Source organism: Eretmochelys imbricata, chromosome 7 (genome assembly GCF_965152235.1).
Source record: "Eretmochelys imbricata isolate rEreImb1 chromosome 7, rEreImb1.hap1, whole genome shotgun sequence".
Lineage (NCBI taxonomy): Eukaryota > Metazoa > Chordata > Testudines > Cheloniidae > Eretmochelys > Eretmochelys imbricata.
In genome coordinates, this window is record NC_135578.1 from 63,899,029 (window position 1) to 63,919,195 (window position 20,167).

General features: G+C 38.9%; 1 protein-coding gene across 1 annotated transcript in view; it reads left to right on the top strand.

Annotated features, from left to right (window-relative positions):
- Positions 1-20,167, top strand: part of LRMDA (leucine rich melanocyte differentiation associated) — a 935,990-nt gene that overhangs the window by 832,497 nt on the left and 83,326 nt on the right. The gene's annotated exons all lie outside the window — the stretch shown is intronic.

Here is a 20,167-nt window from a genome sequence, read left to right on the forward strand (position 1 = left end):
TGAGTTCCATCCCTTTGATCATCTTTGTTGCTCGCTTCTGGATCCTTTCCAGTTTCTTTACATCCTATCTATATGTTGATGACCAAAATTGGACACAGTACTCCAGCTGAGGCCCAACCAGCACAGAGTAGAGCAGTACTATCACTTCCCATGATTTGCATGCTACGCCTCTGTTAACACAACTTAAAATTGTATTTGCTTTATTTGCAAAAGCATCTCATCATTGACTCATGTTAAGGTTGTGATCAACCACAACTCTCAGATCATTCTCAGCAGTTTAACTGCTGCCAAGCCAGTTATCCCCCATTCTATATGTGTGCATTTGGTTTTTCTTTCTTAAGCATAACACCTTACATTTGTCTTTGTTGAATTTCATTTTGCTGTCTATAGCCCAGTTCTGCAATTTATCAAGATCCCTTTGAATTTTAGCTCTATCCTCCAAAGTGTTGGCAACACCCTCTAGCTTTGTGTCATCTGCAAATTTCATCAGTATGCTCTCTATTTCTACATCCAGCTCATTAATAAAGATGTTAAACAACACCGGACCCAGAGCAGATCTCTGTGGAACCCCACTTGAGGCTTCCTTCCAAACTGACATCATTCCATTCATAGTTACTCTTAGTTTGTGGTGGTTTAACCAATTCTGTATCCACTTAATGGTAGTTCTGCCAAGGCCACATTTCTCCAGATTACTTTTGAGAATTTCATGTTGGGACTGTGTCAAAAGCTTTGCTGAAGTCCAGGTGTATTATGTCCACACATTCCCCCTATCCACCAAACCAGTTTACCCTGTCAAAGAAGGAGATCAAGCTGGTTTGGCATGATTTTTTGTTAGTAAAAATCAGGTATTTGCAAATTGAATTGTTCTAGTAGCTTCCTAGGTATCAAGGTCAGGATGACTGGTCTAGAGTTCACTGACCCCTCCTTTCCCCCTTTTTAAAGATGGGCACTACATTAGCACTTCTCCAGTCTTCCGGGGCCTCTCCTGACATCTGAGAGTTGGCAAATATTATTGCCAGTGGTTCTAAGTGGTTTCTTCTGCTAATTCTTTGAGCACCATGAGATGAATAGCATCAGGCCCCACTGACTTAAATTCATTCAACTTGATCAGAAGATTTCTGATGTGTTCTTTACTTATCCCAATCTGTGTCCTTCCATTTATTATCTATGGTAACTTTGCTAGTCATCTGGTCACATGTTATTTTTTGTGAGAAGACTGGACAAAAGTAGTCATTGAGGAACTCTGCCATCTTATTATCTTCCATTACCAGATCACCTTCTCCATTGAGCAATGGACCCGTACCATCCTATAGCTTTTTTTTGTCTGACCTATTTGAAGAACCCCTTCTTGTTGTCTCTAACATTCCTGACCAGCTGTATGTCGTTCTTTCTTGATTTTGTCCCTATACGCTCATGCTATTTCCATGTATACTTCTTTTTCCTGTACGTATCCCCTTTTGTTTTCAGATCGCTAAAAAGCAACTTGTGCAGACATATTGGGCTTCTCTGGCTCTTCTTATCTTTCCTTTGCATCAGAATAGCTTGATGCTGAGCCTCTAATATTACATCTTTTAGCAACTGCCAGCCCCCTTAGACTCCTTGTCTTTCTAATTTGTCTTTCCATAGGATCTTGCCAACTGTTTCTCTAAGTTGGTTGAAATCTGCCTTTCTGAAGTTCAGTGTCCTCGCTTTGCTGTTCTCATACCCTCCTTTCCTTAGGACCTTGAATTCTATCAGATCACGATCACTTCCTCCCAAGTTCCTGACCAACTTCATGTTCACAACTAATTCATCCCTGTTGGTCAAAAGCGGATCCAAAATGGATGATGGCCTAGTTGTTTCCCTACACGTGCTAGGAACTTGCAGGACATATTATGCTTTGCTGTAATAGTCTTCGGACAGATCTCAGGGAAGTGAAAATCCCCCATTAATACTAGCTCGTGTTTGTTTGCTAAATTTATTACCTGCTTGTAGAATGCCTCATACACTTCGTCCTCCTCTTCCTGATGTGGTGATCTATAATAGACCCCCCACCATAACATTGCTACTATTCTTTCCCCTTTTTATCCTCACTCAGAGACTCAGTAGATCTGCTGCTCTCTTCCTCTTGAACCTCGGAGCAAGTGTATACATTCTTGACATACAGCGCGGCACCTCCTCCTTTTTTCCTATACCCGTCCTTCCGGAACAAGCTATATCCATCAATGCAGGTACTATGATCATGGTAATTATCCCACCAAGTCTCTGCAATGCCAAATAAGTCATAATTTTCTTCATATACCATAACTTCCAGTTCATCTTGATTGTTCCCATTCTCCGTACAATGGTATACAGGCACTGAAGATATTTTGCAGACTGCCCTATTGTTTTCTTCTTACCTCTTCAATGCTGTTGTGGTTTCTAGTCCCTTCTCCAGAATTTAGCCCCATTCCCTTGTCTTCATTACTTGAGCAAAGATGTGTATTGGCCAGTTTTTTGTCACCGTCCCCCATAAGACCTAATTTAAAGCTCTCCTTATCAGGTTAGCCAGACAATGTCCAAAGATCTTTCCAGTGTTTGATAGAGGGATCCCATCCAGCACAGTAATCATCTTTCCTGGAGCATTAGCTCACTGTCAAAGAAGCCAATGCCCTCTTGCCGCCAACATCTGTGTAGCCACACCTTTACTTCCATGATTCGACGGTCTCTGCCCGGGCCTTTTCTTTCAACAGGGAGGATGGAAGAGAACACCACTTGCTCCCCAAACTCTTTAATCCTTCTTCCCAGAGCCACGTAGTCTGCAGTGATCTGCTCAAGGTCATTCTTGGTGGTATCATTGGTGCCCACGTGGCGAAGTAAGAAAGGTCTTGGGGTAGTGGTCCAAAGCCTTTTTCTTGAGCTATTTAATATTAACACTTAAGAAAAGTACAGTGGATAAGAAAAAAAAAACATTTTAACAACCTCTGTGTCACTACATAGTTTTAATGACAAGTTCATAGACTGAGTGCATTGAACATCATTATCTAGTAGAGCATTCCTTACGATTGTAGTCTTATGGTTCAAAAGGCCTTCATGTTTTCATTTTTCTTAATTAACCTCATTCTGATACATTTCCAGCATTACAGAGAGAATAGGTTCACTCATCAAGAACATCCACATGTTTCTTTTCATCAAGCTATGCAAGTTAACCTGTGGGTTTGAGTGCGCAAGCAGTCAGCATTACTATCTGCTGTATCAGGGTATATTTGACATGCAGGTCTCAGCAAATTATAAACTACTCTGCAAACTATTGACTGGATGAACTAAAGTTGACATGTCTATCCCTACTGTAGCTAACGTTTATAAAAGAGAAATGAAAATAGTTCACATACAGTTTTATGAATAAATATTAGCATTAGTAAATTCTCAAAAGCTTATGCAATACATTCTCCTGCTTTCTGCCTTCTTTATTCAAACAGGTTAGGGAGAAATTCTACCTTACGTGTCTATTTCTGCTCCACCAACAACATTTGCCAAATACTTTTAGGTTACTGGTTATCACAGTGAGGAAAAACACCATAACACTGGGTATTGGCCTGTTGTTTTCCAAAGAAATTATTTCATCTGATGTTTGGTAGTCTGAACTTCAAAAATTGTTCTCCTGTCCAGTGAATTGTATCATTTCTCAGAAGTTAGAGAGAGCTGTTAGAGGAATTGATTGAAGGGATCAAAGATTGCTGAAAGTTTGGTAGTAAGATCTTGCAGTGAATAGGCAAATAATCCATATTAGCTCCAAAGAAAAGGAATTATGTACTGTATTTCACTAAGCATTTCTCCTGCTTTCCAGTGTTGGTGGTCATAAAAGACTCAATGAATTGAACATTTTGCAACTCAGTATACGTTGCTTCAATTTCAGCAGAATTTTTAACCATCCCACAATCTAATTAGAGATCTGTTTTCGTAGTATATTGCATAGAAAGCATTGGTACTAAAAGTTGGTTTTCATTGGAAGCTGAAACAAATTGGTGAAAAAATACAGATCTTTACAATAAGATGAAAATGTAAATTTTATAAAAGAGCATCAATACAAATATTGGTCTCGAGTCTTCTTATAGTCTAGTAATTGGTTGGGGTCGGGGTGGGGGGAGAAAGTATCTTTCCATTTGGACTACAGTTTTCACAGGCATTCTGGAATCACTGGAAGAGTATAATGACTTAAACTCCCTAAGGAGTTATCCTATTGTAGTTTTCTGAGACACGTTAGGCATTTACTCACATGGCATGTAACATGAAATTCAAATCAAACAATGAAAGAGCTGTGATTCATTTCTCTTATACCTTCTGCTGGGCATAATTCCCAGAGCTACTGCAGCAAATGGAAGGAAAGCAGTAGGATAATGTCATGACTCGGCTACACTTGCTGTACACATCCCACAGAGAGTCAGATATCATTGTGATAGGTATAATAAATGAACTTGAATAAGATATAGAGCAAATCACATATTTACCTCTGAACTTGGATTCAAAACAAAAATAAAACCATACAGAAGAATAATAAAAAGTCAATTATTGATACCCATCTGGACAAAACATTTCCCATAGTCGTTTGATCATTGTTACTTTTCCACACACTTCGTTGTACACTCATTCGTACCATTATAGCATGGACTGCCCTCGTTAGCATGGAATAGTCCCAAAATCTTTCATCAGAATGTTTCTGGCCTAGTTCTCACTCATGATCAAGGATGAAAGACATCTTCATATCATTCAGCCTACCCCTCCTCCCCCGGACTCTATCGACCACTTAAGACCTATTTTAGCCTTAGTGCAGGACTTAGGTGGTGTCTTGGATCTTTTGTAGAAGCCGTCTGCTCTGAGGGGAATATCATTGGTGAGCCACAGATGATACTAAGGTGGTATTGCAAACACTCGTGAGGCCAGAGAAATAACACAAAGGGACCTAAATGGGGCTAAAAATAACAGCAGAAAACAACAATGTAATTCATCTTAGAAAAATAGACTAATATGTTGAGGGTGGGTCAATAAACCAAAACAGAGATATTCAGTGAGTGGGACAAATGTAGAAAAGTAGATATGTTAAAAGAGGCCCATTGATAAGAATGATAGCTGACAGGAAATCAGAAAATGAGTTTGTGGTGAAAAAAACGCTGATGTAATTGGAGGGGGATCATGCAGAGCATCAAGCCCCACCACAGGAAGTATAAGTCCTTCTCTGTATGGCTTTGGTGAGAGATCACACTTGGAATATTATATTCCTTTGTGGACTTCTGAAAGATAATGACAAATTGTAAGAAGTTCAGTGTAAATTAACAAAAACAATTAGGTACCTGGAAGAACTGGTTTATGCAGAAAAACTAAGAACTTAATCCCATGTGCTTGGTATAGATTTACTAAGCAACAATGAAGTGTGTGTGTATTTGGTGAGCAGGGGTCAGTTATAAGTGTCTGAGTATTTGAAGGTTTCAGAGTAGCAGCCGTTTATTTGAAGTACATTTTGTAAGGCAGGGTAGAGAGGAATCATTTATGTCCTACAGGGTGAATAATAGGATGGAATAAGAAGGGAAATTTAGTCTTACTATCAGGGGAAAAGAACTTCCGAACAGTGAGGTATCTATTAGACTGTGGTATAGTCTCCTGTGTGCAGTGGTGGAGTTCATATTGCTCAGGACATTAACAAATATACTTTAGGGAACAGCTCAGCACTAACCAGGGAGATGACTACATGACATTTACTTAAGCACCTTTACTATGTCTACTTTTTCTTAAATCTATGGTGGTACAACCTGTAGAACCTGATAATCTTTTTTTCTTTTTTGTTGTTGCTCTCTCAAACAGTCATTCACTCTATTTACTACAGATTTTATGCCCCAAACTCAATGACAACAATACGTGTTTAATGAGGATATTCCTTTTATCTTTCTCTGCCTGTTCATTCACGTATTTGTTCTCATTTGTTATTTTGTGGCAACATAACTATTGGCATACCAGCATATCATGGTGTGAAAATCAGCTGTTTAATTATAAGAAATGTATACATGGAAGCTAAGCAACTCGATTTCAAGAAAGCAAATTTTTGAGAATTCAGAAACTTAGTACCCATACTGCAGTGAGAGAAAGAAGTAAAATGAAGAAGTGTTGTAAATGCCTAAAGTATTCTCAGACACACCATGGTTAAGGTACATAAACCAATCACCAAAGAAATGATAGTAACTGTGAGACACTAATGATATCATTCTGACTTTCAGTAGTGACCACCTAATTTCTAGAAAGTGATCAAGAAATTGGGAGGAATTTAACAACAAAATAATGAAGAACCTAGCAGAAAGGATTTAGGAGGAAAGATAAAAAGCATTTAATGTGTATAGTTTGGCTAGCCAATGATAAAGTGAGGATGTAACGCTCTAAATCAATTAAACAGAAGAATTTCTAGGGTGGTTGTCCAATGGAATATTACAAAGCAGTGGGAAAAAAGTCTATAAAAGAAAATAAAGGCTAAATATTGTGAAAAATTCCCAGTGTTGTGCTCTCTTAGCTGGAAGTATAGCCTTCTAAGCTCAGGGTTGAAACCTCTATTATTGCACTAGTCGTTCAAAACTGGATTGAGTCCAGGGCTCAGGAAAGGTGATTGTGCAAATTAGAGAGAACTGAACGAACACCACATAATTGAACAAGCAGCTAGAGAGAAAGTTTTGAGAAAATAGTTTCAACAGTGAACACTGGTAAAATGGTAAGATAGTTTAGAATGTGTTTCTTTTTCTTCTGTGGTTAATTTCCAGGTTTCAGAATTAATTTTGATGTGTAATCAAGATGTACTAGCATTTTTTGATAGTTACAATGATGGATTCTTTACAAATTGTCATTTGTGACTATATAGAGATTGTTTGAGTCCAAAACTGCTTGAATCCTGACTTTCCATTGGTTCACACAAATGATCATAACTAGCTATCTATGAGGTTCTTCAATAAAACTGGTGCTTCAACTGAAGCAGTGGCAAACATAAGTTCAAATTGCTGAACAATTATGAGATCTCATGCAGGTTGTCATAACATTTTGGTTTGAGCCTTTCTTTTGACTGGATAGAATTGCCACAGCTACAGTGCCTTGCATTTGGCATGTTCCTGGTGACATATTGTTTGAGTTTTGTGCAAAGGCTTACTCAGTGTTTGCCTATGTTTATATTTAACTTCTCTATCTACCTTTCACACACATGATTTATAAGAAAATGTTTATAATGTGTAACATAAAAAGGTAAAATGATTTATGATTAAATAATTTGTTTCTGAAGCTTTGGCTGAGCATGAAAGTATACCTTCAGATGAGACCCCGTTTACATCACTCTAGATCCATATAAATCTTATGCTAGCCTTTAGTCACTGACTTTGCCTTAACCCCACACTGCTTCCGGTTTCAATTCATCCATTTTCAGCAATGATGAAGCTCTGGGAAAATAAGTCTCTTGGTGTGAAAGGATTATTAATCATTCTGATTATGTACAGTTCAAACTTTCTGCTTTGTCATCTGGATGAATAGAAAAGTGTGGCGATAAAACCCCCCCACCATATTCTGAAGATTTCTTAGAGGTTATCCAAAAACTTACAAATATACCAAAAGAATCTCATATGAAGCTCTGTGTGTGTATCTGGTAAAATGTAGTAAAGAAACATTTTTTTAAATGCCTCCTCTCCAGAGAGAAATTATGAGTCCAAACCTTTTCTTTATTACAATCAGGTTTCCTCTAAATATATTATGTACTGCAGGTCAAAATGATTTACTTCTATATTTTTGGACATCTGAGTTCTATTCTACTGTTGCCAGTGTGTTTTCAGCTGTGCCAAAACTGAGCAGATCTGTGGTTCCTTTGTAACATCAAAACGAAGACATTTATCATTGAGATTTATCATGGGACAGCCAGCCAGATGGTTTGGGTATTTTAAAGGTGAACTGTTCGGGTCTTGATTAGCTCATGTGATCTTTTAGTTAAAGACAACTATATCAGCTGCTTAGTGGAAAAGCTTTTTTTTCCTTTTAGTAATGCAGAAAATATTAATGTAATAGCATATGCGGCATAGATTGTCACTGCAGAAAGAAAACCAAGTCATAACCAATTCCGCTGATTGCATTCTAATTATAATGTGACCTCCTATTGCTTTGCATAGAGGCACTATTCATTTCAGACACACCGCTGAGAAACATGCACAATATATGACCCTCAAAGGGGCAATTGCAAGATTCAAGGTTGGAATTTTTTGCTCATACCAAAGGCCTTTATTCTGCTAAGTCTGTGCTGATTGGGCCAGAAAAAATGCTTTTGATTATGCATAGACCAGATTTATTGTGAAATAAACTTTGGAATGTTTTCATTCAAATCATATTTAGATTTTAAGTCAGCATTGATTATGATATAAATTGGTAATTGTAAAGCACTGCAATGTCCAGAGAGAGAGAGAGGATACACTTTTCTCTGGTTTCTTGTTAGATGACAGAAGAACATTGAAGGAAGTGGGTTTTAACCCACGAAAGCTTGTGCCCAAATAAATGTGTTAGTCTCTAAGGTGCCACAAGGACTCCTCGTTATCTTTGGAAGCTTGTTACAGATAATCATCCATACATTGGCATGCTTATCTGATCATCTTTGGATGGTAAATCAGTTTGGAAATATCATGAGAACAGGGTTTATCATGAAATTTCTCATACTTCCTGTTTTCTGTCAAGCTTGAAATATCACGGGAATAGTTTTTCCCGTTGTATTTTGGTGTTTCAGCTTCTGATCATTGTATAATCAGGAAGGTACAGAGAGGAGGGATTTTTTTCATTATGTGAACCTCTCTAGATGTTCAGGATGTGTTAGGGGATGGTGGCTTCAAGTGAATGGATGAAGGTGGTATTGGTGATTTTTTAAAAAACAATTATTTTCTCTGATCTATTTCCCTGTAGTTCTAGGTCAGGAAAATGCTAAGTCTGCTGGGGTTTAACACACTTACATTATCTTTTAGTTACTCTTGGCACTGAGAAAGAAAGCATTGGCTGGATGACTATACATCTATCATGGTTATATACTGGAAAAGGGGGGTGCGGGGAAAGGGAGGAAACCAGCAATCCCAACTGATGGTGGAGATGAACTTCTGAATGGTTTGCAGGGATTTTTTTCTTCATACAGTTTGGATTCACACCATCACAGTGCATGGTTTCATCACACATTGACTAATGTGGTGGGTAGTCTTTTTGCAATTGAAAAAAAATTGTCTGTACAGATGACATGAGATCTTGTATTTTGATTTTTATAGTATCTATCATTGAATTCTAGCTGCCTCACAAAATAAATATCAGTAATATTTCCATACAAATTTAGAACCGGATGTGTAATTGCAAAACTCCCCATATGTAATTACTTAACAGATCCAGTACTATACAAGTCCACATGACAGTAAAGTGTATCCAGAATCAAACTCCCCACTATCCTCTTACACCTAGATATGGAGTAGCAAAACAGTAGGTAACTGATGCTTTCTGCAACCAGCAACAATCTGTAATTCACCATGTTCAGGTCTAGCTATTGCCATTGGCATGTAAAGCCACCGACATAAGACTGAAGTACCTGAGCAACAGTCTCTCCTGCTCTGTCCTTCGAGTGCAGCTGAGGTCTGCTGGATTAGTTATGTTCTCAGCTGTGAGATTGTCTGAATCAAAGCCAGGTGAAAACTTCTCAGTTCAGGGATTCTGCTTATAGAACTCACCTCTGAAGTCATTCACTACATCTCAAGGGTCAGTGTGAGTAATTTCTAGTAGCCTAGTCTGAAGCCCATTGAAGTAGTTTAATTCTTGTATATTAGCTCTCATGGCCAATTTCTCCCCTGAGATATTTACAAGTATCCCTCCATTGAAGTCAATAGTGGTGTTCATCGGAGGAGAGAATTTTGCGCTATATGTGAATATAGCTTAATAAGAAAAGAAGAGGAACCAAATCATCATTATTTTAGTAATTTAAGGCCCACTTCTGTGCAGTGTCCCTGAAGCCATTAGAAATTGGGTGACTCAGCATCTTGAATGATTGGTCACTTAAACAGTAGAGAGGACTACATAGAAACCAGACATCAATATACCATCCCAACTTGCTCAGCACATGCTGTGGCGGAATATATATGCAAGAATGTGTCTTGCAATATCTAACGTAATTGTACTGATATGAAAGTGTAAAGTGAGTGAGAACTTTAGAGGCACAAAGAAAAGGAGTCCTTGTGGCACCTTAGAGACTAACCAATTTATTTGAGCGTAAGCTTTCATGAGCTACAGCTCACTTCATCGGCTTATGCTCAAATAAATGTGTTAGTCTCTAAGGTGCCACAAGGACTCCTTTTCTTTTTGCGAATACAGACTAACACGGCTGCTACTCTGAAACCTTCAGAGGTACAACTCCTCACTTAAAGTTGTCCTGGTTAACATTTTTTCGTTGTTACGTTGCTGATCAATTAGAGAACATGCTTGTTTAAAGTTGCGCAGTGCTCCCTTATAACGTTGTTTGGCAGCCGCCTGCTTTGTCCATTGCTTGCAGGAATGCAGCCCATTGCAGCTAGCTGGTGGGGGCTTGGAACCAGGGTGGACCAGCAGCCCCCATATCAGGTCCCCGCTCCCCTAAGTGCCCTGTGCGGCAGCTGCCCAGCAGGCTACCAACTGCCGGCAGTTCAGCTGTCCCTCCCCCCACTGCCATGTGCTGCTCCTTCCCTCTGCCTTGGAGCTGCTCCTGGGAGCCTCCTGCTTGCTGTGCAGGGGCGGGGGGAGGAGGGGGACTAATGTCAGGGTGTCCCCCCACCCCTATTCCTTTCCCCCACTTATCCCTTCTCTATATAGAGCAGGGGGAGACACATCTGAGCTTAGGACAGAGAGAGCTGATCACAGCTGCTGTCTCAACTTCCTGATCTTTTTAAAGGCAATATACTTAGAGTGTGGTGTCAGCATACTTAAAGGGGCAATGCGCATCTCTCTCTCTCACACATACACACGGTGTGTGTCTCTGTCTGCCATGCTGTCTCCCCTCCCTCCATTCATGCTGCCTTGTAGAGTATGAGGCTACATTAACAACAATGTGTTAACTTTTGAGGGCTCAGCCAAATGCTAATTCATCATTTAGCAGTAAGGCATTCCCTGGGAAATATCCCACCCTCTTCCACGCTCTGACTTCACCACCTCAACCAAGCTTCACAATCATCATTGCTGTGTAGAGTAATAAATTGTTTGTTTAAAACTTATACTCTGTGTGTGTGTGTGTGTGTGTGTGTGTGTGTGTGTATGTATGTATGTGTGTATACACTATAGTTTTTTGTCTGGTGAAAAAAATTTCCCTGGAACCTAACCCTCCCCCCCCCCGTTTACATTAATTCTTATGGGAAAATTGGATTCACTTAACATAGTTTCACTTAAAGTCGCATTTTTCAGGAACATAACTACAATGTTAAGTGAGGAGTTACTGTATATAATTACAAAGCTCCCCACACATAATCACTTAAGGGATATTTATATATATTTGTTTATATTTTAATAGGACACCTTTATTCTCAAGGGCCTTTTTCTTATTCTTGCATGGCATCTTTTTGGAATACTGGTGTGTGTGTGTGTGTGTGTGTATGTGTGTATATATATGTATAAAATAGAGGAGATGGAAAACTAATGATTCAAGAAATCACATAGCATCAGATAATTCTATTTTGAAATCACAACAGTGGCACCCAGAGGCATAAACTCCCCAAATTACTAGTGAAAAACCCCTTTGATGTATCCAGTACTGGAAAAGCCTGGAGGCACTTTTTTTTATTATTGCCTAATGTTTCCTGAAATAAACATTTAGCGGACATTAAAATATATACACACAATATAAAATACACACACACAAAACCCCCCTGTTTAATTTTATAATTCAGTCTCTCTGACACTTATTTACTGATGCTTCATCTTGCTACTGAGATTTAGTGTCTAGTCCTGTCTCTATAGCTTAGAGTGCCTCTACGTTTTAGCAGATTGGTGTGCATAACTGAGGCAAGTCTTTTTTTACCTTGTCTTTGTGACAAAATGGCCTATGTTCACCTTTACACATTGTGTTAGAGCTGCTTACAAGACCCTTTCTCACTGAAAGAGCTGTAGGTGTATCTGCAGATACAGATGTGAAAGACTTAGGGTGTGTCCACTACTTTCCGGACTGGCCATGTCACCAATATTGTCCCTAGAATTTCTCCTTTGCTATTTTTGGTTACAAGTAACTCCCCCTCCCCTCCTCAATGCCAAGCCTCAAAGGTGTATGACTGAGAGAATTATTTTTGTTACTATAAAACACTGGTAACTTTCACTCTGTCAAATGTTGTTCTTGCTCCTGAAATCTTGTTCTGCTGAACACAGTTTGTGATTGGTGCTCAGAAATGTAAAAAGTCTTCATTCTTAAGTTGATAGTGTTCCAGTTTCTTCACAGTTGGTTCTCCATTTGAGGACTTCTCCTCTCCTTGGTATTTTCCAGACTATTTAACACTTCCTCCAAATCCCTACCAAAACATAATTTATAATAAATAAGCATCATGCAACCTCCCAAACAATTACTGTCACCAACCAAAGAGGGGAAGAAATCAGATAACCGGGATGAAAATTACAAAGCTGGTCCTTTTAACAATTTTGATTTGTTCCTGATGAATTAACCATTTACATATCTTACCCAAAAATAATAAAAACCAAAATGTGTAAGACCCTCCCTATTAAGTAAAGGCACTCAAGCACATACTTAAACCCTAATGAAGTCAATGAGACTTACCCCCACACAAATGACCTCTGGTAGCCTTGATGGAGTCTCTGGCTTGGATCCCTTTTGGGAGTGTAGAGTCTACTTGGGATAGGACTACTTTTTTGGTTGGTTGAATGATTTGTTTGTTTCAAGTCTGTTCTGTTTTAGATTTTGTAAAGATGTTTTCTGTGTATTTTATTTGAGTCGTAGGGAGAGCCAGTAAGTGGGGGTGTTGGGTTTTTGATTGTCGTTCTTCTGTCTTTGGAAAGGCTTCATCAAAGAGGAAGGTTTTGCATTATTTTCATAAAGTTGGTCAGAGCCTTAAAGTTCAGTGCCTCAGGGTGCTGGGGAAAATAGTGCCTGAGGGTCCACAAATTGACATGAGTTTTCCTTTGTTTTTCATCTGGTTGCAAAATAAAGAAACATCTTGGAATACATTGGAAACATTCTCAGCTCCCATATCAGTTGTTCCAAACTATGTCACCTAATGCAACAGAATTTGAATTCTATGGGAATCTTTGTTTGACTGTTTTGGGTTTTTTGCTTTGTTAGTTGTGGGAAGGGATTAGGACTTGGGATCAGATAATGTTCCCAAAAGTTGGCAGGGAGGAATGAAGTTGTTCTTGATAAAGTAGCATAATGCTGCTTTAAAATGGAAAAACGAGGGTAAGTGTCACCTTCTGGAGTGAAATCCAGTCCAGCGAGGGGCTATAACCCTGTGTGCCTTAAATTGGTGTGTTCCTGTAGTCCTTTTCTCTTGGCATTCCTAGGCAGCATACAAACATGGACTGAGTGTCGGTGTGATAAGCAGCTCTGGACCAACAACTCTGGCTCCAGCAGGCTGCTTGTTACACTCCAGCCACACACTCATATCCACCAGCTTTTTGGTTACACCTGTTAAGATGACCCCAATGCCTTCCAGTCCCAAATTTTCCCATGTGTTCTGCAATGCCCAGCCCTTTCCTGTACCACTCAGTGTAATAAAAATGTTTGTTTGCTACTCTAAAGAGACAAAATCACTCTCAGTGGAGTTAACAATCACTTAAATTCAAACACAGTACTGAGTTGGTTTAGATTAAAAGTAAAACAAGTTTATTAACAAAAGGAGATAGGATTTAAAGTGAGTTCAAGTATAAAGGCTAGAGACAGGAATAGTTACAAGCATATAAAAGTGAAAAACACTTTCTAGAGACTCAGACTTAACAAAACTACAGTGTTGGATCAAGGTAAGATTCTTATCACCCTACCTTCCAGAAAGATGGCTGACCACCACCCGTGAGGATCTCCCACAAAGTCCAAACTGTTCCTTAGTGGTCTTAGGTGAAAGACAACTTGGGGTTCTTTGCCCCTTTCTTTTATAGTCCAATGAACCTTTAAAATGGAGTCTTTTGAAAGTTACCCCACAAAATATAGTTCATTCAAGCTGTGAGGAGGGCAACATGGAGTCTGGTGATGAAGGAAATTCCATGCTGGTTTCCTCCCCTGCTGCTGTTTGCTAAAATTTAAATTAATCTGTTCCTGCCCTCTGCAATGTAAATGAATAGCCATTTTCCATGTGATTTCCACTTGATACTGATGACAGCTGGCCGGAAGTGTCGGCTTGTCCTTTGGAAGCAACCTGTTAGCCACTACCAAGACTTGTCTGGTAAACACGTTTTAGTGCCACAGATCCTTCGTGTGTGTGGCATTTACCATACACCCAACATGCAAGAATATTAATGATCAGTGTGTTTTCAGTTTTCCAATGATACCTTACTTGACACACATCAGATACAGTTTGACATTAATGAATTGGGGAACACTGAATTGGTCAGGCCAGCAGAAACTTACTACCAGATACCAGTGAGCCCTTTGTCCTCTTGCATTCTGATGCAGTTAGGCTTACAATAAGGTATTATTTTAATTTGAGAGGACAACTCACTTTAGTTTAAGAACTTGATTAGCTGATGAGTTTCGACAAGCAATGTCACTTCAAGAAGATTCAGATGAGTGAATTGCAGAGGTCAGACCTAACAGCTAATGGCAAAATACTGTTACTTTACCTTGTAATGGCTTGATTTTAACCAAGGGGGAGAAATGAAATGATATGTAATTATGTGGTTAACCCTAGCACTTAAAATTTTTTCTGCCTTTGCAAAATTGGTAATTTAAGAAGGTGATCAGAACATCCAAAAAGCCTCAGATTTTTCCTTTTATCTTCCTTATAAAAATCCGTCTGATTAATGATGAAACTCAATAAATTACTAAACAAAAAAAAATAAATAAAATTCAGCTGATAGAGTTAGTTTACATTCGCATATGTTATTTATTTAAAATTTGGATCGCATTGGAGAACTGCTGACTCTGAGGGTTAAGGAAATATTGGTGCCATTTCAGAGAAGATGCATAACTCTCCATATTTGCTTATGTTAATTTGACATGCTGAAAGGGAATAAAATTCTATTTGTTTTTAAATAGAGGAGAGGGTAAACATTTAAGAAGCCTGAATTATAGTATACTTATTCCAAACTGCTATAGAATTAAGTGTGTGTGTGTGTGTGTGTGTGTGTGTGTATTATGCATTTATATGTGAATGTATGCATAAGTTTTTGTGGTAGCTTTTCATTCAAGGGCTTACATTTGTATAGGAAACATCTGTTAAGTAGGTGAACATCAGACCCTCTTACAGCATTATGCATATTTATGTTGCTCTAGTCTTTACTTCTGTTTTGACTTGGCATTGGATCTGTTTTGGTCAGCCTAGGACATGGATAACAAATGTATTCCATGTGCACCTGAAGCATAGTCTAATCCATAGTATCATAGTCTCCCTTGTGAGCAATCCATGCCTCTAGATTTTGGCAACTACAGTTTTACCAGTTTTGTTCCCTATATTTTCGTTTATAGCCTTTGTTATATATTTCTAAGAACACCTTCCTTCTGCTACAACCTTACTTTATTACAGCTCCCGATTGGTTTGTATATGGCAAATGGATGAAATATGCACATGGCCCCTGAAGCCATGTCAAGAGAGATGGTTAGACTCCAGATCCTGAAAGCTTGGCAATACTTGCTGCTGAAATTCTTAATGGAATACAGGTCACTAAAGCAATGCTCATATTTGTTGTTTATTTCTTATGGCTTCTTTTTCCTCTTTTTAACAGTATATCTAGCTTACTGAATTGGGAAATGGGTCAGAGGCAAGGAGTTATTTCCAGAAGGGTTCCAGAAATTTGAACTGGTAAAACTATTTGAAATAATCACCATAGCAAGAAGCTTACATTTTCTTCTTGCAAATGCATTTCAGGGCTGAATCCTACTGCCATTGAAGTTGATGGGAGTTTTGCCATTGACCCCAGTGGTGAGAAGAATCAGTCCCTATCTGCACAAATGGGGGATGGCTAACCTGCCATGACTTATTTTATTATTACTATTATTAATGTATCGTGCAGTTAGATTTATTTACATAAGTTATTGGATCAGTTGGAGTCTGGAGCAAATACATTCGTGGATTTATACTGTACTAGTTATGCTTTGTTTAGACAGAATGCTTTAGGTTCATAAGGTAACTAAGACATCAAGTCACATTGTTTAGTGTAGTTGTTAGTCCTTTAACAGGTGGTCGATTGGAGGAGGAATGAGCGGCGGTTCTTGGTGTCGATCATTGTTCTTTTTGGTTGCTGGTAATCTTAAGAATATTTGCAGTGGATGGACAACTTCTAGATGAAGGCTGCTCTAAAATATTGTATCAAAACATTTTTCAGTAAAAAATTGGGTTTTCAACAAAACCAGGTGTCACACTGTCTGGAGGGGCCCACAATTGAGAGTGCCTCCTCAGGGCAGAAAACAGGGCAGACACCACAAGCAGGTGGTATGTTAGATTTCCATTAGATTTCACCAAGCCAGTAACAGAATGTGAACTCCTGGATCACCATATCGGTCTTACCCGGGAGTCACAGACCATTTCCTTAGACTCTTCAGTCTATCTTACCACCCTGACAAACTGAACTTTGTGATAAAATGGCTAGTTACCGGGGTAATCACATACATTTAGGTTGCTTCCAGTCCTAAGAGACCAGTCACTTACCCCAGATCAATTGGTACTTTAGATCTCACATGAAAGACAGTGCTGGCAGCCAATTCTATAGTAAACTAAGTAAAAGTTTATTAGCTCAGAAAAGGAAATGAGTTATTGAGAGGTGAAAGCAGGTAAAATATATGCACAGGTGAGTCACAGTTTGTAATTCCAAATGGAGGCAGTGATGTAAGAAACTACCAGTTTCCCAAAAGCCTTTTCAGGGTACCCAGATTGTCTCTGGGAATCTCCGCTTTGCATCTGCTACACTTACCTGTAAGAGTCCAAACAGTCGAGGGATGCCGGATCTTTCCTTAAATCCATACTTATAACTTCTTCTCACAGAAAACAAATTGACAGTGTCACTACCCATGTGGGCTTTTCCTTGGGTGACAGAGAGTGAGGAATGCATTTTAAGTCTTTGACCTCCAGCCATCACACACAATGACCACTTGCTTTGAAATTAGCACTTTTCTATTAAAGTTCTGCCTTTGCATTCCACAAGGTGGCTTCTTGGTTTGATGGGTTATTTAGTAACAGCATTATACACAATGTAAATGTTTGCTCACTCCATTATAACGGGATACAGATAAGTGAAAAGAATGCAAGTAACATCCTACTAGTTTTCATGAAGTTTAAACACCTGATACTCTCTCATATATTTAACAATCACTTTGATGCCAATACACAAGTGAGTTGGGCTGGAGCTCTGGCATGACCTGGCACCTCGTCTGACAGCATCACACCAGGGTATTTTAAGTGTCTGCTTTCCACAGAAAAAAAATTGATTTTTCACCAAAAAACCAAACATCCCTAAACTGAACTGTTTAGGCCAAAAACCAAAATATATTGTTTTGGATACTCTGCTGTGGTATCTTATGGAGGCATAATTTGCTATCCTTATGTTCCCATTGTCCCCGGTGGGCCATGCTCCCCAGCCAACTAAATCTCCTGTGATGCAACCATCTTCCCTCACCAGGAGGTGAGACCATGTTGCAAAATGGGAGAGGCCAAGCCACCCAGCCTGTAAAGGAGCATGAGGCATCTGAATGAAAACTCCCATGAGGCACCACAGCAGCATTTCTAAATCAAATTATTTCATTTTTCAGATTAAAAATTTCAATTTTTTGGTGAAAAGTTGAGCTTTGTCATGGAAAACTGCAACCAAAACAATTTTTGTCATGTCCGTCAACATTTTATGTGGAGAAAAAAGCCCATTTTCTGATCATCTCTATTGTAGATGATAAGTAAAAATTCATATGTAATTTTGGCTATCCATGCTTCATGTTTTTCATAAAGGTCTTTCATTGTCTTTCGACAAAACCCCTATATCACTGATTCCCAACCTTTTTCATAGTGTGGGCCACATTTTAATACAGAGACTCTTTCATGGACAGACTGCTATCGCATTTACCATTCTGTAACGTAATATCCTTGTGACAGCTATAGCAATTGCTTTCATGGGAAAGTAATATTTGGAAATATAATAATAATGAGGAGGAAATACATTAATATTCAGGTATGGCTTAGCTGGCTCTTCATGCAATTTAAGCAGCAAGAAATGAGCAGGAAGAACCAGCCTCATGAAACTATCCATCTTAAACTAGAGAGTTACCAAGTTATGCATGGAACATCAGTGGTCCACTGACCACAGATTTTTCTGCACTGTCATGACAGAGTCCTTCATACATCAGCTGTTGAGTTTTGCTAATATCAGTGTCACATAGCATGCTACAGGTAAACAGCTGTAGATTATATGAAAGGGTAGGTGAGGAACATATATTTTCCTTAAAAAAGAAATTAATATTAATAAGATGCCAGATATTATCTGCATACTCATTCTTTTCAGAGCCAAGTGTTCTTGCATAGTGTACTTTGCATGCTTGGTCAAACTGGAAATCCCTATTTTTTTTCTATTACATGTTAAACTATAACATTCTATGTAAGCTAATGCATTCTAACCTGAATCAATGATACATTTTGCTATCATTTTCTTGCCTTCTTTTTGATATTTCTTCTCACCCTCACTTCCAGAAGTTGTTCATGCAGTCAGAAGAACACGGTGAAATGCCTTTGTTACCCATATTTCCCACCCTGAAAAGCCTCTCTCTTTCTATAAAGCCTTATACAGGGTCATAGACCATTTCTACTTGTCTCAAGACCTGGCATATAGCAAAATACACCTGTCACCTACACTTTTAAAATGAGTCTTTCTGTTCCATTTCATCCCCTTGGTTTTGAATTCCTGTCTACAAGACTGGGTTCCACACCCAATGTGCTGGTTCTTGGTTTTTTTCCCCTTTGGTTAGTGCTGCTCATTGTCATTCATTTTGTTAGCCTGTCCCAGTTTTCTGGAGACCGTCCCAGTCCCATCTCTTTTGTGGTGATATCATCAGTGTCATGTTGTCCATTTGCATTACAGCTAGGTGGGAGACACCTAAATACATGCATCTTGCATTCTATGACTTGAATTAGGTGCCTTATGTTTATAGCTCTAAAATATAGTGAGCTGATACCATGTGCCTGGCCTTGTTAGTTTCAAAGTAACTTTGTCAATAAAATATATTTCATAGTTTTGGGCATGACATTAACATTTGTTTCCCCTTAGTTCTTGTTCCATTTCCTTGATAAAAGTCTTTGATGCCCAAGGAGTGACCTTTTCCTTTATATTTTCATCAATAAAGTATTTGTGTAGTCACTTAAGAAATTACATGTGTAGCCCTCCTGTTCACATTCTGCATCTTGGTCTCTGTGCTGTTGCTAACTTTTATTGACTTTGTTGTCTCCTCATTCATGCTAAGTTCTGTGCTATGTCAGTTCTCTCTCAGTTCCAAGGGGCCAGCAGGACATGGGAAAGTTTAAATAAAGAACTCACTTTATATGCAGTGTTTTGCAGCTGTCACAGGAGAGGTTTTGCCCCTTACGTCCTGGTTTAATGGCTCACTCCCTGTCTGGTTTCTCATCAGCTGACTAGCTGCCAGTCTGCCAGTTATTGCCATGCTATTCTAGAATTTTTTTCCCAGATCTCTATCACTTCACTGTCTGCTTATTGTTCCTGGATTCTACCCTCAACAAAACATGTTTTCATCCACAAATCTCCAAACATGTCATTCTTTTGACATGTTTGCAGGGTGTGTGTGTCGGGGGGGGGGGGGGGGAAGCGGGGAGAGGGATAGTCTCAACATATTCCTTTATGAAGCTGCAATCATTTTCCATGCAATTCAGTTCCACACCCATGCCAGTACAGATGCATATATTAAATCTGTTTGTTTTAAAACAGGCTATCTCATACTTAAATACAAAAACGTGGAACTGCCGTATGCAACCCAGCTTCAGAGGGGATTGTTTCAGTAACTGAACTCTGCGGATGGAGTTAG